This window comes from Musca autumnalis, unplaced genomic scaffold (genome assembly GCF_047663935.1).
Source record: "Musca autumnalis isolate F117 unplaced genomic scaffold, ASM4766393v1 scaffold_1, whole genome shotgun sequence".
NCBI lineage: Eukaryota > Metazoa > Arthropoda > Insecta > Diptera > Muscidae > Musca > Musca autumnalis.
The window spans coordinates 132,486,690-132,507,653 of record NW_027411644.1 but is presented as its reverse complement, the minus strand read 5'-3'; the positions used below and the strand labels follow the sequence as shown (position 1 = coordinate 132,507,653).

At 37.4% G+C, this 20,964-nt stretch overlaps 3 long non-coding RNA genes across 3 annotated transcripts; all 3 read left to right on the top strand.

The window, feature by feature from the left end:
• The first annotated feature begins 407 nt into the window (after positions 1–407).
• Positions 408–10,726, top strand: LOC141386416 (uncharacterized). The gene is made up of 6 exons (XR_012408371.1): positions 408–677; positions 5,006–5,099; positions 9,237–9,599; positions 9,671–9,960; positions 10,038–10,165; positions 10,231–10,726. It is a non-coding gene; the product is annotated as an uncharacterized lncRNA (long non-coding RNA).
• A 2,583-nt stretch (positions 10,727–13,309) lies between these two features.
• LOC141386412 (uncharacterized) lies at positions 13,310–16,258 on the top strand. The gene is made up of 3 exons (XR_012408367.1): positions 13,310–13,577; positions 13,640–14,614; positions 15,651–16,258. It is a non-coding gene; the product is annotated as an uncharacterized lncRNA (long non-coding RNA).
• A 1,011-nt stretch (positions 16,259–17,269) lies between these two features.
• Positions 17,270–20,418, top strand: LOC141390832 (uncharacterized). The gene is made up of 3 exons (XR_012409484.1): positions 17,270–17,517; positions 17,580–17,697; positions 20,178–20,418. It is a non-coding gene; the product is annotated as an uncharacterized lncRNA (long non-coding RNA).
• The last annotated feature ends 546 nt before the right edge of the window (positions 20,419–20,964 follow it).

Sequence of the window (20,964 nt, the reverse complement as noted above, 5' to 3'; positions counted from 1 at the left end):
CAATATAAATCTTATTTTGTTTTCTGCGTTTCTGCTCAATATCGCAGTCAAACGCTATAAAATAATGTCTTAGCAGTCGCCGTATACTATTCTCGATGTTTCACTTTAATACTTTCCACAACTATGATGGCCGTTTTTCCCAGAATTTTTTCCTTTTATATTGGTAAATCCCACTCAAATTTTAATTTCCAGTACTTCCCTAATAATTCAGTCTCTTTGTCATAGTCTATTCGTCTCCTTTTATCATACACAATAGAAATATAAAAATTCAAATTTTTCCATTAAATTGCCATTTCGCCATATCCCTATAGGGATGGAAACGCGGCTACTCACAGCAACCCTGTACTAATTAGTACCGGTGTAGCTACGTAGTATACTTCTGACAGCTGAGCTTTTCGTTGACAGCTGTCATTAAAACTATTACAAGTTTATACACACACGCATACGTTTGCTTATCTCTTGCAAAAAATAAATTTGCCGCTGAAAACAGAGGAGAAACGTCTGAAAACATTAAAATTTTATAAACGGATTATAGCAGGCATCATTTACTTTTCGTTGTATAGTGGCCGGTGCATACATATCATCCCCACCCTCTGCTAACTCCAGTTCTTCTGGTTTTGTGTTGTCTGTGTTTATGTTTGTTGTTCGTGATCATTCACAATAACTCTATGACTTTGGTAAGTAATTTTCTGCTAGCAAATGAAACCTTCTTTTTATCAACTATTCCTTTTCTTTGTCCGTGTTTAGACACACGGGAAAGTAAATTCAGTTTTTAGGCAATAGGGGTAGGAAAGAGTATTGATGAGCTCTTTCCTCTCCGCTCTCTCCAAAAAACTCAATTTACTTTCCCGATAAATTTGTGTGTCTAAACACGGACTTTGCAGACTTATGGTACCCCAATTCATTTGCAGTCATGTGATTGCCATCCTGGAGGTAACGCCGGTGGATTCGGCCCCAAGAAACCAACATAGCTTTTGCCATCAAAACAAAAGAAATCGCAGGGTAGGGTAAACACTTTGGCATGATTAATTTTTTTGTGAAGTGGATTAAACTGCGTTTCTGTTCGCCCTTCCGCAACAAAACTCCGGCTATCCCAAGCCTGCGCTGGGATGGACGGTGTGCGGAGGGTGTGGATTTGGTTCTACGCTTTTTTATAGCGTTTCTTGTGATTTTATGAGGGGTATAATTAACTTTATGATTGTAAAACATCGGAATATTCGTCGGAGAACCTATAAAGTATATATTCGTGATCAACATAAAAAATAAGTGAATATAACTACAGTGAGTGTCAAAATATTCGGTTTTAAATTTCACCAATAATAACACCTCAGTATTTTAGAAGCCCATACCCAATATGGGCCAAATACTTAAAAAAATGTTGGTCCTGTGGCAATTAAAAAATGTAGGTAACATGGATCCATGGCAACCCTATAAGCGAGAATAACAAAGAAGAAGTTGTTAACCCTGTTTTCTATGCGTCAAAAATATTCGGTTTTTGTAACTTTTGTTAAATATTTTGGCAAAAACCCGGTCAATATCGAACTTTTTCTGCAATATTAGTATAAATTTCAATAATTGCGAACAGAATCTTTGTTCCTGTGTGCAATAATATCATATTTCATAGCAAATTATCAAAATTTAGGGCTAAGGAAAAACGCTATCCTAGATAAGAGAAAACTGTTTATATTTTGTTATAAAAAGGGCAGAAACAAAGGGACTTTTTGCTCATTTTTTAATAATTAGTCGAATATAGTTGAAATAATTTGCAAAAGTCACGAAAATACAGAAATAATCGATTTCGTGCAACACATAAGCCAGCCAAACCAAGGACTGGGAGGGAAGGTAGAGGAATCTCCTGGAAAATTACGGCTAAACCGCTCTTAATTTTCTTGAAATTGATCACCGAGCCCTAAATGACTTTCAGAAGATAGAAAGCACGCACTTACATTACAAAAAAATCGTAAGGATAAAACCTTTCATGGCCTTGTAACACATCATAAGTCATTGATAAATACATGCCTCCTAAAAGCGTCTTCGTACTTTTTGTGTTGGAGTACACATAAAGGCCGGAAACTTGGTGGTATACTGATTTTCCTGCTTAGGCATTCAAAACTAACTCCATTTCACCAAGTTTCTGATGTACATCAAGTTTTGAAGGTACATCAAGGCGAAATTTGAATTAGATTTTTGGTTATGTAAATAAGCCAATCGTGTGTGATGTGTTACAAGGCCATGAACGGCTTTATCCTTACGATTTTTTTTGGAAAGTAAGTGCATATTTTCTATCTTCTGAAAGTCATTTAGAGCTCGGTGATCAATTTCAAGAAAATTAAGAGCGGTTAGTCGTAATTTTCCAGGAGATTCCTCTACCATCCCTCCCAATCCTTGGTTTGGCTGGCTTATGTGTTTCACGAAATCGATTATTTCTGTATTTTCGTGACTTTTGCAAATTATTTCAACTATATTCGACTAATTATTCAAAAATGAGCAAAAATTCCCGTTGTTTCTGCCCTTTTTATAATAAAATATAAACAGTTTTCTCTTTTCTAGGATATCGTTTTTCCTTAGCCCTAAATTTTGATAATTTGCTATGAAATATGATATTATTGCACACAGGAACAAAGATTCTGTTCGCAATTATTGAAATTTATACTAATATTGCAGAAAAAGTTCGATATTGACCGGGTTTTTGCCAAAATATTAAACAAAAGTTACAAAAACCGAATATTTTTGACGCATAGAAAACAGGGTTAACAACTTCTTCTTTGTTATTCTCGCTTATAGGGTTGCCATGGATCCATGTTACCTACGTTTTTTAATTGCCACAGGACCAACATTTTTTTATGTATTTGGTTTTTTGAATATTGGGTATGGGCTTCTAAAATACTGAGGTGTTATTATTGGTGAAATTGAAAACCGAATATTTTTGACACTCACTATATGTCCGCCTATCCGTTGAAATCAAGATACAGCTCGCGATATTTAACATAGAGCTTTTCAATTTGGTACAGAAGTTTCTATTTTTTCTCGTAACATGTTTGGGATTGAAAATTGATTATATCAGTCCATTTTTTGATATAGTTTCGATCGACTGACCGCCCGATTTTCGGAATTTTCAAGGTTTTAGCTGCATTATCCTACCGAAATGACAATACTTTGGTATTTGGTCTCCCTTAGAGGCATAAAACATTTTTGCAAAGGATTATCAGCATAGGTCTACGTTTTGATAGAACTACCCTAGAACTGTACCGCCCGAGTGTCGATATTTTGGAAGTTTTAGTCTCATTATCCCACCGGAATGGTTGCAATTTGGTATTTAGTATTCAGTGTGGGTATAAAACATGGAATATTCGGTACAGTGCAGGTTTTTTAAGTAGTCTTCATTGAACGGTTCCTCCCGATCTTCGGTATTTTCAAGTTTATAGCCACATTATTCATACGAAATGGCTATAATTGGTACTTAGCCTCCCTTGTGGGTATAAACCATTTCTGCAGAGAATTATCGGCATATAGGACGGTACCTCACCGAATCCCACCGAAATGGCTATGGCAAGTTGGTGTGTTGTCTTCATTGTGGGTATAAAACATTCCCGCATAGAATATTCGGTAGAAGGTTTTTATGTAGCCTTCATTGAACGATACCTTCCGATTTTCAATATTTTCAAGGTTTTAGCGGCATTATTCCTTGGAGGTATCAAATCTTTTAGCAGAGAATTGTCGGTATAAATCCATGTTTTCATTCATAAAACGATACCTACCAATTTGTTGGGGATTTTGAATGTTTTAGCCACATTATTTAACCGGAATGGGGCCGGTCGAACTTAACGTCGTTTTTTCTTTTTGTTAACAGAGAGATTTTTCATTGAACACGTTATTATTTTGCACTCCTAAACATGAAAACATCTGTGATTCATAAAAAATTACTTCAAAATGCTATTGGGGTTATCTAGACTTTGCTGTATTAAAAAACGTGGTCTTGATCGAGTTATTTCAAGTCAATGTTCATGCCATGTTTGCTGTCCCACTTACTAAATTTGTAAATCTAATCAGTAAGAAGAATGTTTTCAAAAATTGGACGCAATCGCGGTATTCCGCTTCCAAAACACCCATTAATGGCAGAAGCAACAACTGCAATTGTATTGAGTACCAATACGTCTAATAATCTATAATATTTAGCGATTTGTTAAAACCCGTTGTTGGTGAGGTCCCCCACACCCTACGTTTTCGGTATTCTATCACCTTATGAACCTAAACACAATTTCATCCAATTCGGTCCAGCCGATTCGGAAGTTTAATTTAGAAAATCATGTCAGTCTTAAAGAACCCTATATATATTTACATAGGTTATAGATACACCGAATTGCTGGCCCATCGCTTTAGTGACCAAAGCACATTTTTTAGACGTTCTAGTTATTTAACCATCTTTGAAATTATGTTTTGCCTGATTTCTCTATCGATTTTTTGGAATTTCGATCAAGGGACATTTAACATTATTTGGGTTGTACTGTATTCCAAAATGTGGGGTTGATCGCGCTTTCCCAATTATTGAAGCCAGTGTTTATAGCGTTTTTGTATTCACGCTTACTAAAATTAAGGACATTACCTATAATAATACATTATTAAAAAATTGGGCTGTCCGCGATATTCCACTTCCGAGATGTCCATTGAGGATCAAGACAGTTATTACCATAAGATTGAAATCAATTTTTATACAATATGTTCAAAACTATCTTTGATTTCACGTTTTCTTAAAAAATTTTGTGGGGAAGGTACCCAGGTCACTTCACTGACCAGTATAAAAAATAGCTAAAACCCTATTCTCAGACCTAAAACCTCCACATACAAAATTTCATCGAATTCGGTCCAGCCGTTTCGGAGGAGTTTAATTTCGAACATCATTTCAGTCTCGAAGAATTTTATATATATATAGATTATTAGTATTATATTTTGTAGCTTCTATTGGACTGTTTACTTTTCTTTACATACGTATTCTTCTTTCCTTTAGTTAATCCCACTCTCAATCTATGTAATATGGCCTGACTCATGGAATACAACTTCAAAGAATTCTACTGTGATTTATACTAGCCCGAAGTAAGATGGTAAGTTTGTATTAATGCTATTAACCTTAACTAACACACATATAGGACGTTCACAAAAATATAATTAAATAAATCCTATAGGTATTGCACGTGGTTACTCTATTATCACAGTTGAATTCGTGCCAATAAGCATATCACAGATCAGGTATCAAATTTTTAAGTCCTTGGCGTGAGCTACACCTAATGGACGGCCCTGTAAATCTTCTAACTCATACACATTATTACCCACTAATTTAACTACTCTACACTTAGAGGGCAAATTGAAATTCTTCTTGAAATCGCTTAACACGTAATTCCGCCGATAGACCTCTTGACCAGGAATAAATTTTGTCACTCTAGCACGCTTATTGTACCTTTTTGCACTAGCTTCGTAAGCTTTGTGCATATTTGCTTTAATTTTTTCGTGGATGAGTGTTAATCGGTCGGTTTTTTGCAGATTCAAGATTTCATGCTCCGTCAGTGACTTAAGCTTTCTAGGCAACATATAGTCGGCTCCCTTGGTATACATGTGATACTCAAATATTGCGAAAAAGGGTGTTACCCCTGTGGCAGCATGTACAGAAGTGCGGAGGGCACACTCTATTTCGGACAAATAGAGGTCCCAGTCCCGATGGTCATTCTCCATATACGCTCTAATAGCCGTCAGAACGGGGAATATTCGGCAGTTTGCATATGGTTGATTTGATATGCACTTATCATTTCTTTAAACTGCTTCGGCGTGAACTGGGCCCCATTGGCACTATGGAGTGTTTCGGGCATAAATATATAAGAGTTGCCACTCTTTGATCTGGTATATTTCCCGAGAAAATCTATATATATTTTTTGGAATGGCCACTCTGTCTTAACCTCATTACCAATAGAAGGTTGAGTATTGCAGTTTGCACTTTTCGTCTCCTTACATATAGTGCACTTTCCGATGTACTGCCGGACCTGAGAGGACATATTTGGCCAATAGAATTGTTCCCTCAACCGACTCAAAGTTTTGGCTATATCTCCATGGGCTGTGGTCGGAGAGTCATGTGCCTTTTGAATCAGGCTATGTGTTAGGGGTTCCGGGACCCAAAGTCTCCACTCATACTCCAGCAAAAAATCACTATTCTCCGGCCTCATGCGTTTTAATACTACCCCATCCTGCACTTTTAAGTCGGGGAGTCTCTCCTGATTTTCTTTGATAGTTTTCTTTAATTCTACATACTCCTCGCTATCGAAGTCTTTCATATCGCCTTCGAACATTTGGTCCACGTCGATCTCTTCGATTGTGGGAAGCCTTGAGAGGGTATCGGCGACCACATTATCCTTCCCCTTTCTGTGTTCGATATCGAATCGGTACGCTTGCAACTGCAACGACCAACGGGCGAGGCGACCACTTAAATCCTTCAAGCTCATCTGCCATTGGAGGCTTGGATGGTCTGTTATGACAGTAAAATCCATCATCTCCACGTATGGACGGAACTTTTTCACTGCCATAACAGCCGCAAGACACTCCTTTTCAGTTACGCTGTAGTTTTTCGTCCCCTTGGTCGTTGAGTTGAAACAGTACCGCTCCGATACCGTACTCAGACGCGTCACACTGTATATAGAAGCGCTTGCTAAAATCGGCATGGCGTAGTACTGGTGCCGTTGTGAGAGCTTTCTTTAGGCTCTCGAATGCTTCTACTGCTTCTTTGGACATGTTAAATTTCTTTGACTTTTTAAGCTTGTCTGTCAAGGGGGCAGATATTGTGGCGAAGTCCCTAATGAAGCGACGATACCACCCCGCGGTGCCTAAAAAGCTTCGGACTTCTCTGGGGTTCTTCGGTATCGCTATCCTCTTAATGGCTTCAACTTTCTCTGGGTCTGTCTTCAACCTCCCGACGCCTATTATGAACCCAAGATATTTAAGTTCCCTGAAACAAAATTTGGACTTTTTAAGACCTATAGTCAGATTAGCAATCTTTAAACATTGTGCCACTTCTCTCAACAGGTTCAAATGTTGGTCAAAATCCCTTGAAATCACAAGTAAATCGTCCAAATAGACGAACACATTTTCCTTTAGTCTGGTCGGGACGACCTTGTCCATCAGGCGACACAAACGCTGGGCAGCGTTGCAAAGCCCGAATGGCATAACCCTAAACTGGTACAAGGTTCGTCCCGGAACAGTAAAGGCTGTATACTTCTTGCTCTCTTGATCTAATTCCACTTGCCAAAATGCATACTTGAGATCTACACTACTAATGTAGTAAGTCTCGTCTATCCGGCTCAGGATGCCATCGATACTTTGGAGCGGATATGCATCCTTCTCCGTCAATTTATTTAACTTCCTGGCATCCAGGCAAAACCTATTTTTCCCTGGCTTTCTCACCACCGTGGTTCTGTTACTCCAGGGGCTCTCATTCTCTTCGATTACGTTTAGTTTCAACATATTATCGATTTCATCATAGGTTACTTGTTGTACCGCCGGCGACATGGGGTAGTGCCGGTCTTTAATGGGTTCTGCACCCTCTATCAACTTTATAGTATGTTTCTCCAGATGAGTGCGACCCAATCCATTCTCCTCGAACGTATCGAATTCTTTAATAACTGCATTTAACTTGGCCTTTTGTTGTTCATTCAGGTCATGAGGTTTTAGTCGATGTTCCGAAACCGTTTTTATATACTCGTCATATATCTTTTCTACATTAAGCTCATCTACACCCAAGACCTCTGGAGCAAGATTAAATCTTCTCCAAAAGTGTACGCCTAGATAAAGTGTTTGCTCCAGGTCTGGACACATATAGAATAACATTTTCTTGGGCACTGACTGGAATTCTATTTCTACATCTATACTACCAATTATTCGATACCTTTTCCCACTGGCTGTGGTCACGTTATTAAAAACAGGTTTCATTTCAACGCCTATTTCCTCAAGAAGTTCCCTACACCCACTTCCTAGTAGACTAATTGATGCACCAGTATCTAATAACCCCTTAATAGTCTTTCCTTTAATTGTAATTTCCGCAAATACCCGTGGGTCTTTATTAGTTGAATCCGCACGAACTATAGCTTCAACCATCATGCGTTTTACTTGTCGTTTCTCAGCCGTTTTTTGTCGAATTTTTCGTATGTGTGTTGGTATATGCCGTTCAATATTGTTTTGGCCAAATATCTTCGCTCTAACCTTTTTATACCTTCCACCATAGGATGGGGGTATATTAAGTTTGTCACTACGTTTGTAACTACTCGAAATAATCATTGTAGACCCCACAAAGTATATATATTCTTGATCAGCATGCAATTCTACATCGATATAGCCATGTCCGTCCGTCTGTCCGTCTGTGGAAATCACTCTAGCGTCCGAACGGATTGACGTAGGTTGATGAAATTTTGGGAAAATATGTTATATTTACGTAGGACTTTTGGTATTGAAAGCGGGCTATGTTGGTCCACGCTTTCGTATAGCCCCCATACAAAATGACGCCTGACGCGTCGTCGTTTTAAGGAATTTTTAAGATATTTGCCCCATTTTACCACCGAATTGGTTGTAATTTGGTACTTTGTGTCTCCAGAGGTCAAAAAATATTCCTACCAAAGTTGGGTTATATAGGTCCACGTTGTGGTATAGCCCCCATATAAGGCCCCATATAAAGTACGCGTCATTTTAATATATTTTGAATGTATTAGACCTATTTGACCACAGAATTGGCTGTAATTTGGTATTTTGTGTTTCCAGAGGCTAAGAAACATTTCTACCATAAAATGTTTATATAGGTCCACGTGTTGATATAGCCCCCATAATACAATATCTCCCGATTTTCGATATTTTGAACGTTTTAGCCTCATTATCACACCGAGATGGCTGAAATTTTGTATTTAGTCTTCTTTAGGCGTATAAAACTTTCCCCCAGAAATTTGTAGGTACACGTCTACGCCATCATATAGCCCCCATAGAACGGTACCTTCCGAATTCCGGTATTGTGAAGGTTGTAGCCACATTAATCCACCGAAATGGCTGAAATTTGTGGTGGAGGGTATAAAAAGTTCGGCCCGACCGAACTTAACGCTTTTCTTACTTGTTATAATTCACTTCCCTCTCAGACAGCGAAATATAGTGTCTCTTCTTTGAATAATCATCGATTTCTTTTGATTGTAAATAACTATCATTCTGTTCTTTATTTGCAGATATTGACCGTTGGATAACCTTCACCGGGATTATTTCGTAGGGTTCTCTGTCGGGCGTGACTCCCCTACCTTCTCCACGCCCCTCTTGGTGTTTCCCGTTTTGCATACGGGGCAAAAGGGTGTGATAGTATTCGGCTTACCACATCTGTAGCAGAACCTGGCTCTTTCCGTGGAAGAACAGTCCTTGAATACCTGGCCTGAAGCTCGGCAGTTCCAACACACGACGACGTCGCAGTGAATTTCATTCACCTGTCTTATTGGCCCATTCTGCGGATGAGCTGGCCTCATTTCTCGTTTTGAGAAATTCTTCTCTGCGTCTTTACATTCTACGTGCAGCATTTCCGCCGTAGCGACCGTCATCGGGTAAATAACCATCCTTATATTTTCCTTTATATTTGTTTTAATAATTTTGATCATATCTTGATCGGTAATAGGATGTGATAACCGCATAGCATGGAAATAGGCATCCACGGATTCATTGGACATCTGCATCCGGTCAACCAAATCCCTCATCGTCTCGAATGGGGAGTTGGTGTTCTGATACTGGCAAAGTAATGCGTCCTTTAATTTAACCCATTGCCTAATTGGTCGCAACTTCTGGGATTGCCAGAACCATTCCAAAATCGGACCCGAAATTAGCAGTCTAAAATCCCTAATGATCTCCTCCCAGGGTGTCCCGTACTGTCCTTATAGACATTCCAATCGGAATATAAATTCTTCCACGGTGAGTCTTTGAGTATTCCCATCGAAATTTATCCCGAATTTGTCTACCCCAAATCCGAATTGGTTCATTTGTTACAGATGCTTGCGAAAAACCCCCATCAGACCGATGGTCAGCAGAGGAAATAGTCGCTGGACTTGTGGGCAGTTGATCATTATCATTTGCCCTTGAAATATTACCTGTCATAGCCTGAACTGTCCTCAAAACGGTATTTAAAGTTTGCTTCATAGCATCCAATTCATTACTAACAAGTTCTTTTACCTTATCTTCCAGATCACGATCTGAATCCCTATTCCTAGGAGGTCTCGGGGTCACAAACTTGTCAGCCCCACTATCGGTTCCTGTCTGTTCCGGTTGGATCGGGGTGGCGTTGTTTTCCTGGCCCGTACGATTTATAATCGTTGCTGACAGATCCCTGATCTGTTCATTACTCTCAGCTGTATTTCCCCCTACTCGTGGCATTTTTCTCTTTTTGGGTTTCTCTACTGGTGAAGTGTCAAAAGTTACTGGCCAATTTCTTTTGATTGCTGCTGTTGATCTGGTAAACATTACCCCATAATACCGTTTAGTAATATTATGTATTCACCTTTAGTGATGATAAGTTCAGTCTTCAAGATATAAGTAGAACTTTTGACGTTAGATGTAATTTCCACACAATGTTTATTTGAGATTAAAACTTAGTAAAAAGTAACTTCTTGATTTTTGTAAGGGTTTGGTGACCTTATATATTTTTGTCTATCAATAAAATCTACTTTTATGTATACTGTAATTTCTATTTATGTATTCTCTATTCATTATTTTGAGGAGGTTCAATGATGTATTTTCAGGGGCTATAGGCGTTAGGAGTTCAATGCGGACCTTATCTTCTTATCCATAAATAATCTACCCAGAAATCCTTTATTACAAATTCCTAGCATTTGCCATTCGAATCTTGTACTAATTCATAGATATTTTTAATAAGATCCTAAGTATTTTTTTTCAACATAATTTTTCAAAGTGTATTTTTGTTCTCAAGACTATCCTAGACAACATATAGAACACATGTATTGGAGATCTCCTTAGCAAGATGTTGATACCATGGCAATACTTGTTGTCAAACTCAACATTAAGCACTCATGGCTATAAGGCCTATGACACTCTGTCTTGCTTATCTCGCAACGGCTATCATCTTTTGCCTAACAATCTTGCCTAAATTTACCGCAACCATTTAAACAAACAAAATTTAAAAAAAAAAAACAGACACAGGTCGAGTACAAACGAACATAGTTACATACACTCACAACTAGTGATTGCACCGAACCCATAAATTACATCTAGCCTTCACTAATGTACCTAACCCTAGTATTGCACATTTAAACAGTGTCTATGATTATAGACCTGGCTACAAGACTAATTAGGTCCCATTAGCATAGATCTAGATTGATAGGGCTATTTAAATTAATATTGGCTATTGTCAAGTACCTAGATGCCATTGTACTTAGTCTCAATGACTTCCTCAGTCCTTATGAGGTGACCTCGGAAGTCTTATTTCCGTTTGGGCGCCATTTCTGTTATAATCCCATATCTTGGTCCTCCGGCTACTCTCGAGCATCTCCCAGAGCGGTCCTCAACCCTTTTAAACCAGCAGGTGATCATACAGGAAAACAAAAGTACACAAAACGAAACTACACAAAAACAATCATTATACTCTCACACGGAAGATAGTCTCGAGAACACAGGCCCTTGGTGTCCGGACCCCCACTTAGCCCGCCCTTCATTGGTCCACAACATCCTACTACCTTTGTTTCATGGACTCCACGAACTCCCTCTAGCGACTCATTCACCCCTTACAACTTTTCCCCTCCCAAAGGATTAAAAACTCACTCTATATTAATTTTTTCTAATCAAATATTAAACATAATTTTATTAAACCTTATTTTTCTACAAATAACTAACAAACAAAATCAAAATCAAATCAATCAAAAATTCATTTTGAACAAAAATTCAACATTTAGTCTTTTCTTCCTAGTCATCGATACGTTGGTAAACAAAACATATATATATATATATATATATATATATATATATATATATATATATATATATATATATATAAATTTTTTAAACGATGGTGGGACTTATAAATGTTCCAGATGGGGTTACGGTCTAAATTTGTCGGCCAGACAATTTGTACTCTACGATTCCCTACCTAAATGAGCTCAGTTAAGTGGGTATTAGTATTGCCTTCACAATCAGGCTAAACACGTAATATAAAAACCCCTATCAGTCACTAATATACTCCCTAACAAAATTTTTATAAATAAGAAAAATCAATAAGAAATTAAAATGTCAGGTAAATAAAAATATTCAAGCAAAAGTTCTATATATGATAATAAAAATGTGATAATAAATATATTAATATATGATACCAATTAAACGACAAAATACCAATAAAATAATACATAAAAGACAAAAAAAAACTGATATTATGAACTGCGGCGAATATTCGGCGCCTAATGACCGACTTCACAAAATGGATGTTTTGATTGCAATAATTTTTACCGCAGTGTAGCAATCTGTCATACAGTATGATGGGAATAGTCTCAACGCTTTTGTGGATTGAATTATTCTCAACTTACATTCCACTTCTTCTCTACGTATAGCTTATGTAACACCGGCGACACTTAACCAGTGGCCAAGATTTATACGGCAAGGCGTTAACTTGATTTAAGACACAAAAGGTTTAAATGCTCGCTTATAAAACGCTGTTGAATTTTGTTTGAATAAAGGAATTTATGATTTGAGCAGCGTATACATCTACTCCTACCTTGATTTGTTGGCACTTTTATAATTAACATACGTTATTAAGCAGCTTTGTTGTTGTGTTGTGGCAATTGTGGTAAACAACATCTATTGGCAGCTTATTGCTGGTAGATCATTGGCTTCACGTCACTTTAAAAATTGTCAATATAAATCTTATTTTGTTTTCTGCGTTTCTGCCCAATATCGCAGTCAAACGCTATAAAATAATGTCTTAGCAGTCACCGTATACTATTCTCGATGTATCACTTTAATACTTTCCACAACTATGATGGCCGTTTTCCCAGAATTTTTCCTTTTGTATTGGTAAATCCCACTCAAATTTAAATTTCCAGTACTTCCCTAATAATTCAGTCTCTTTGTCATAGTCTATTCGTCTCCTTTTATCATACACAATAGAAATATAAAAATTCAAATTTTTCCATTAAATTGCCTTTTCGCCATATCCCTATAGGGATGGAAACACGGCTACTCACAGCAACCCTGTACTAATTAGTACCGGTGTAGCTACGTAGTATACTTCTGACAGCTGAGCTTTTCGTTGACAGCTGTCATTAAAACTATTACAAGTTTATACACACACGCATACGTTTGTTTATCTCTTGCAACAAAATAAATTTGCCGCTGAAAACAGAGGAGAAACGTCTGAAAACATTAAAATTTTATAAACGGGTTATAGCAGGCATCATTTACTTTTCGTTGTATACTCGCCGGTGCATACATATCATCCCCCCCCTCTGCTAACTCCAGTTCTTCTGGTTTTGTATTGTCTGTGTTTATGTTTGTTGTTCGTGATCATTCACAATAACTCTATGACTTTGGTAAGTAATTTTCTGCTAGCAAATGAAACCTTCCTTTTATCAATTATTCCTTTTCTTTGCAGACTTATGGTACCCCAATTCATTTGCAGTCATGTGATTGCCAACCTGGAGGTCACGCCGGTGGATTCGGCCCCAAGAAACCAACATAGCTTTTGCCATCAAAACAAAAGAAATCGCAGGGTAGGGTAAACACTTTGGCATGATTATTTTTTTTGTGAAGTTGATTAAACTGCGTTTCTGTTCGCCCTCCCGCAACAAATGAAGTTCTAAATTACATATGTACCATGCCATTTGACGTTTCAAGCCAGGACTGCAGGGCTGTTGATGGGACGACTCCTAGTCTCATCACAAATGCACCCAAGAAACCAAAGGAAAATAAACTAAGAAAATGAAAACACACGCGCGAGCGATGTTGTTCGCTTCGTTGATTTAGAGAGACTCTTTTTTTATTTAGTTATTAGTTTCAACTATACCTTAACATCTAACACAAAAATAAATAGACGCACAAAATGCACGATGTACCTAAAAATGCATTATGCAGCCAGCAGGCATAACGCTTCGTGGGTAATAAAACTACATAATTTATTGCTGCCAGTCTTATCTTTAAATAGATGTTGACCCTAATCACAAAATGACTTCATGCGTCGCTAAATAGAAAACTACCAAGACAGATAAAACAATTGTACAAAATTGTCCATACTCCCCGCCGTGAAAAGATCCTAATCTTTTAACAATTATTGCAGGTCCGTCATTGAACACCTTCTTTGATCGGCTATTTATCTGACTTCATTTACACAAAATATTTTAGATACAAAACTAAACATTCTTCTGGCTTCAAAGTATTCTAATCTTTTAACAACTATGTAAATATGTTACAAAATAGAGATATTATCATTAACATAATATTTTTATATATTATATTTTCGAACTGCTGAAGGCATTACTTATGTTCTAAATTAATCATAAAATATAGAGAATTATAAGAACTTATGTCTAGGTGATAGCACCCAACACCTTCAGCAACCAGCTATGACGACGTGGATCTTTCTTCCATCGATGAAACATTTTGTATATCCCATTTCTTTTTGTAGAATACTGCTTTCCAATAAATCTTTCTTCATAACTGGACCCGTTTTGGAGACAACATCTGGCACCGGTTCAGGTAGCACTATGATATGATACACGACGTATAACTGTGCGCTTGATACCATCTGCACCGCCAGCTTCTTCAACAACGGCATTACACGGCGACCTCTTTATGCTTTCGCCACACTGCCCTTTTAGTGACTTCATAACAATGTTGGCTGGTTCATGTGCTGCACTCGTTGCATACCATTGAGACACGGGAGCGGGAGCACCACCATCGATTCTTTCTATGCGAATTTTGCGTTTAACTCGCCTACCAACGGTTTGCACTTCATTGGTACCTTTCTTGGGTACCTTGAAAAATTCAGCCTTCGGTACACATTCAGAAATGTCGATGTCATCCTTTTCACTGCCACACAATAGTTTCTCGTAGACAACACTTTCTTGTAGCTGTTGTGTCACTTCATCACGCAATTGTAATTCCGCATCCACTTTGGCAATATCAGAAGCATGGCGTCTTCGTTCATTGGCGAGTAATTTTCCCAACTCAAAATTTCGGCCATTCAATGCAGAATTTGTAGCTTCCAACTTACTAATGCGAATATACAGGCTTTCAATATTTTGACGAGAGACATTTAATTCTTCGATAGCATTTGGAGCTGCAACGGACTCACGGTTGGCTTCTTCTTGAAGATCCTTAATCTTTTGCTCGTATAGCATTTTCATTTTACGCATTTGTCCTTCGTGTTCTTCGCGCAACTCTTGCAACGACTGTTGTAATAAGGCCTTATACTGCTCACAAAGACGCTCATCCACCACACTGATTTCAAGTTGGTGGCTAGAATATATTTCATCAATTTCTCGCAAATGGTTCTGCTCCTTAAACGTGAGTTCATCGCGTAGACTTTGAATGCGGTTTTGCAAATCAGTACGGATCATAGATTCAGCGTTTAAATATTTACGAGCTTCGTCCAATTTTTTTCGTAGACACTCCGTTTCTTTCTGCAATTAGCAAAGTTTTTCCATAGCCTTTTCCTTTTTTCTTCAACTCGTGATTCATACAGACGAGCATTTTCCTCAGCAATTGAGCAAGCAGTGGCTTTTTGATCCAACCTGCCTTCAACTGCTCATTTTCTTCACGTATTCGATTTATTTCTCTTCTAAACTTCCGCGAAACATCACCGCGAACGTTTTAATTTTCAGTTTCCATAGTTTCCGTGTCCCCACCAACTTTCTGAGTGGATCCTACACTACCTGAAAAGTTCCAGATGGGGTTACGGTCTAAATTTGTCGACCAGACAATTTGTACTCTACGATTCCCTACCTAAATGAGCTCAGTTAAGTGGGTATTAGTATTGCCTTCACAATTAGGCTAAACACGCAATATAAAAACCCCTATCAGTCAGTAATATACTCCCTAACAAAATTTTTATAAATAAGAAAAATCAATAAGAAATTAAAATGTCAGGTAAATAAAAATATTCAAGCAAAAGTTCTATATATGATAATAAAAATGTGATAATAAATATATTAATATATGATACCAATTAAACGACAAAATACCAATAAAATAACACATAAAAGACAAAAAAAAACTGATATTATGAACTGCGGCGAATATTCGGCGCCTAATGACCGACTTCACAAAATGGATGTTTTGATTGCAATAATTTTTACCGCAGTGTAGCAATCTGTCATACAGTATGATGGGAATAGTCTCAACGCTTTTGTGGATTGAATTATTCTCAACTTACATTCCACTTCTTCTCTACTTATAGCTACAAACCAATGTCCACACAAGCACCAGCTTTGAATTTGGTTCGCATCCCCACTGAGAACTTTCAGCAGCTGATGTTTCATCCACAGCTTTCTAGCACAGCTGTTATGTAACACCGGCAACACTTAACCAGCGGCCAAGATTTATACGGCAAGGCGTTAACTTGATTTAAGACACAAAAGGTTTACACGCTCGCTTATAAAACGCTGTTGAATTTTGTTTGAATCAAGGAATTTATGATTTGAGCAGCGTATACATCTACTCCTACCTTGATTTGTTGGCACTTTTATAATTAACATACGTTATGAAGCAGCTTTGTTGTTGTGTTGTGGCAATTGTGGTTAAAAACATCTATTGGCAGCTTATTGCTGGTAGATCATTGGCTTCACGTCACTTTAAAAATTGTCAATATAAATCTTATTTTGTTTTCTGGGTTTCTGCCCAATAGTCAAACGCTATAAAATAATGTCTTAGCAGTCACCGTATACTATTCTCGATGTTTCACTTTAATACTTTCCACAACTATGATGGCCGTTTTCCCAGAATTTTTCCTTTTATATTGGTAAATCCCACTCAAATTTAAATTTCCAGTACTTCCCTAATAATTCAGTCTCTTTGTCATAGTCTATTCGTCTCCTTTTATCATACACAATAGAAATATAAAAATTCAAATTTTTCCATTAAATTGCCATTTCGCCATATCCCTATAGGGATGGAAACACGGCTACTCACAGCAACCCTGTACTAATTAGTACCGGTGTAGCTACGTAGTATACTTCTGACAGCTGAGCTTTTCGTTGACAGCTGTCATTAAAACTATTACAAGTTTATACACACACGCATACGTTTGCTTATCTCTTGCAACAAAATAAATTTGCCGCTGAAAACAGAGGAGAAACGTCTGAAAACATTAAAATTTTATAAACGGGTTATAGCAGGCATCATTTACTTTTCGTTGTATAGTCGCCGGTGCATACATATCATTCCCACCCTCTGCTAACTCCAGTTCTTCTGGTTTTGTATTGTCTGTGTTTATGTTTGTTGTTCGTGATCATTCACAATAACTCTATGACTTTGGTAAGTAATTTTCTGCTAGCAAATGAAACCTTCCTTTTATCAATTATTCCTTTTCTTTGCAGACTTATGGTACCCCAATTCATTTGCAGTCATGTGATTGCCAACCTGGAGGTCACGCCGGTGGATTCGGCCCCAAGAAACCAACATAGCTTTTGCCATCAAAACAAAAGAAATCGCAGGGTAGGGTAAACACTTTGGCATGATTAATTTTTTTGTGAAGTTGATTAAACTGCGTTTCTGTTCGCCCTCCCGCAACAAATGAAGTTCTAAATTCCATATGTACCATGCCATTTGACGTTTCAAGCCAGGACTGCAGGGCTGTTGATGGGACGACTCCTAGTCTCATCACAAATGCACCCAAGAAACCAAAGGAAAATAAACTAAGAAAATGAAAACACACGCGCGAACGATGTTGTTCGCTTCGTTGATTTAGAGAGACTCTTTTTTTATTTAGTTATTAGTTTCAACTATACCTTAACATCTATCACAAAAATAAATAGACGCACAAAATGCACGATGTACCTAAAAATGCATTATGCAGCCAGCAGGCATAACGCTTCGTGGGTAATAAATAGATGTTGACCCTAATCACAAAATGACCTCATGCGTCGCTAAATAGAAAACTACGAAGACAGATAAAACAATTGTACAAAATTGTCCATACTCCCCGCCGGGAAAAGATCCTAATCTTTTAACAATTATTGCAGGTCCGTCATTGAACACCTTCTTTTATCGGCTATTTATCTGACTTCATTTACACAAAATATTTTAGATACGAAACTAAACATTCTTCTGGCTTCAAAGTATTATAATCTTTTAACGACTATGTAAATATGTTACAAAATAGAGATATTATCATTAACATAATATTTTTATATATTATATTTTCGAACTGCTAAAGGCATTACTTAGGTTCTAAATTAATCATAAAATATAGAGAATTATAAGAACTTATGTCTAGGTGATAGCACCCAACACCTTCAGCAACCAGCTATAACGACGTGGATCTTTCTTCCATCGATGAAACATTTTGTATATCCCATTTCTTTTTGTAGGATACTGCTTTCCAATAAATCTTTCTTCATAACTGGACCCGTTTTGGAGACAACATCTGGCACCGGTTCCGGTAGCACCATGATATGATACACGACGTATAACTGTGCGCTTGATACCATCTGCACCGCCAGCTTCTTCAACAACGGCATTACACGGCGACCTCTTTATGATTTCGCCACACTGCCCTTTTAGTGACTTCATAACAATGTTGGCTGGTTCATGTGCTGCACTCGTTGCATACCATTGAGACACGGGAGCGGGAGCAACACCATCGATTCTTTCTATGCGAATTTTGCGTTTAACTCGTCTACCAACGGTTTGCACTTCATTGGTACCTTTCTTGAGTACCTTGAAAAATTCAGCCTTCGGTACACAATCAGAAATGTCGATGTCATCCTTTTCACTGCCACACAATAGTTTCTCGTAGGCAACACTTTCTTGTAGCTGTTGTGTCACTTCATCACGCAATTGTAATTCCGCATCCACTTTGGCAATATCAGAAACATGGCGTCTTCGTTCATTGGCGAGCAATTTTCCCAACTCAAAATTTCGGCCATTCAATGCAGCATTTGTAGCTTCCAACTTACTAATGCGAATATACAGGCTTTCAATATTTTGACGAGAGATATTTAATTCTTCGATAGCATTTGAAGCTGCAACGGACTCATGGTTGGCTTCTTCTTGAAGATCCTTAATCTTTTGCTCGTATAGCATTTTCATTTTACGCATTTGTCCTTCGTGTTGTTCGCGCAACTCTTGCAACGACTGTTGTAATAAGGCCTTATACTGCTCACAAAGACGCTCATCCACCACACTGATTTCAAGTTGGTGGCTAGAATATATTTCATCAATTTCTCGCAAATGGTTCTGCTCCTTAAACGTGAGTTCATCGCGTAGACTTTGAATGCGGTTTTGCAAATCAGTACGGATCATAGATTCAGCGTTTAAATATTTACGAGCTTCGTCCAATTTTTTTTGTAGACACTCCGTTTCTTTCTGCAATTAACAAAGTTTTTCCACAGCCTTTTCCTTTTTTCTTCAACTCGTGATTCATACAGACGAGCATTTTCCTCAGCAATTGAGCAAGCAGTGGCTTTTTGATCCAACCTGCCCTTCAACTGCTCATTCTCTTCACGTATTCGATTTATTTCTCTTCTAAACTTCCGCGAAACGTCACCGCGAACGTTTTCATTTTCAGTTTCCATAGTTTCCGTGTCCCCACCAACTTTCTGAGTGGATCCTACAATACCTAAAAACTTTACTGTTATATTCAATTTAGGAATAGTCACATTTTCAATTTTTCTAATTGAATTACTATCTAACTGTCTAGTATTTAACTTGGGAACCCATTTCCCATTGACTTCTTCATAATCTTTTACTTTAATCTCTTTAGGTGCTACTCTAGAAAATTTCCCAATTCGCACTATTTGATAACATATTTTTAAAAAATTGAAATATTTCACGAGATCATCATCTTTAGGAAACTCTCTCAAATATTCCATCAATATTGATGATGCAGTATTGTATCTTTCTTTGATATTGTTGCTTTCCAAATCTGCTAACCAAAATGAATAAAAGTCGACTTCCTTCTTATTTCCTTTCAGAGTAACGACACAAGGCTTTTTGTTTGTAATATAAAAAATATCGGCTGGTTTTATTTATATTGGCTTTTAATGGCGGTAAGTTTAAACGGCACAAAGGATACAATTGTTGGCTTGTCGGTTGTCTTTTGTTTATTCACTAACACAAATAAATTTAAAAATAAATAAAATTATTAACATTATTAACACTTTTAAATTTATCAGAAAATTTTACACAAATAATAAATTAAAAATCTGACTTTGACTTACATGTTTTTTACTTGGTATTACAATTGGAAAGAAAGTAAGTATGTGCCTGATGGGCCTTTTGTACCAAGTTTGTCAACAAATACATAGACAATATAAACACACAATAAATAACGGCTGGGGAAATTTAGAGCCATTGTTTTTCTCAACATGACATTCGTTTTTCACTTTAGGTAGTAGCCGGGTTGCCATCATCAGCAGGGTTGCCATCATCAATAGGGTTGCCATCATCAATAGGGTTGCTTTCAACAACACATATATTCTACCTTTGGAGACTCATTTCTTATCTCAGTCTCCAGATCATTTAGAATATACTCAAAATTTCTTATTAAACCGCCTTTTAATGTAGTAGTATGGCGCAGTATGTATCTTTTTTCATACTGTTCCAATGGACTTAAGCTGTCCATCTCAGCTATATATTTATATCTAGAAAGAATTCGTGTATCTAACGAATCCTTCTTTTATTCAATTTCAAAATCTATCCTTACTTGACGCTTTAGGAAATCAAACTTTTTTATTGCATACCGCACACCTGAGGCGAATA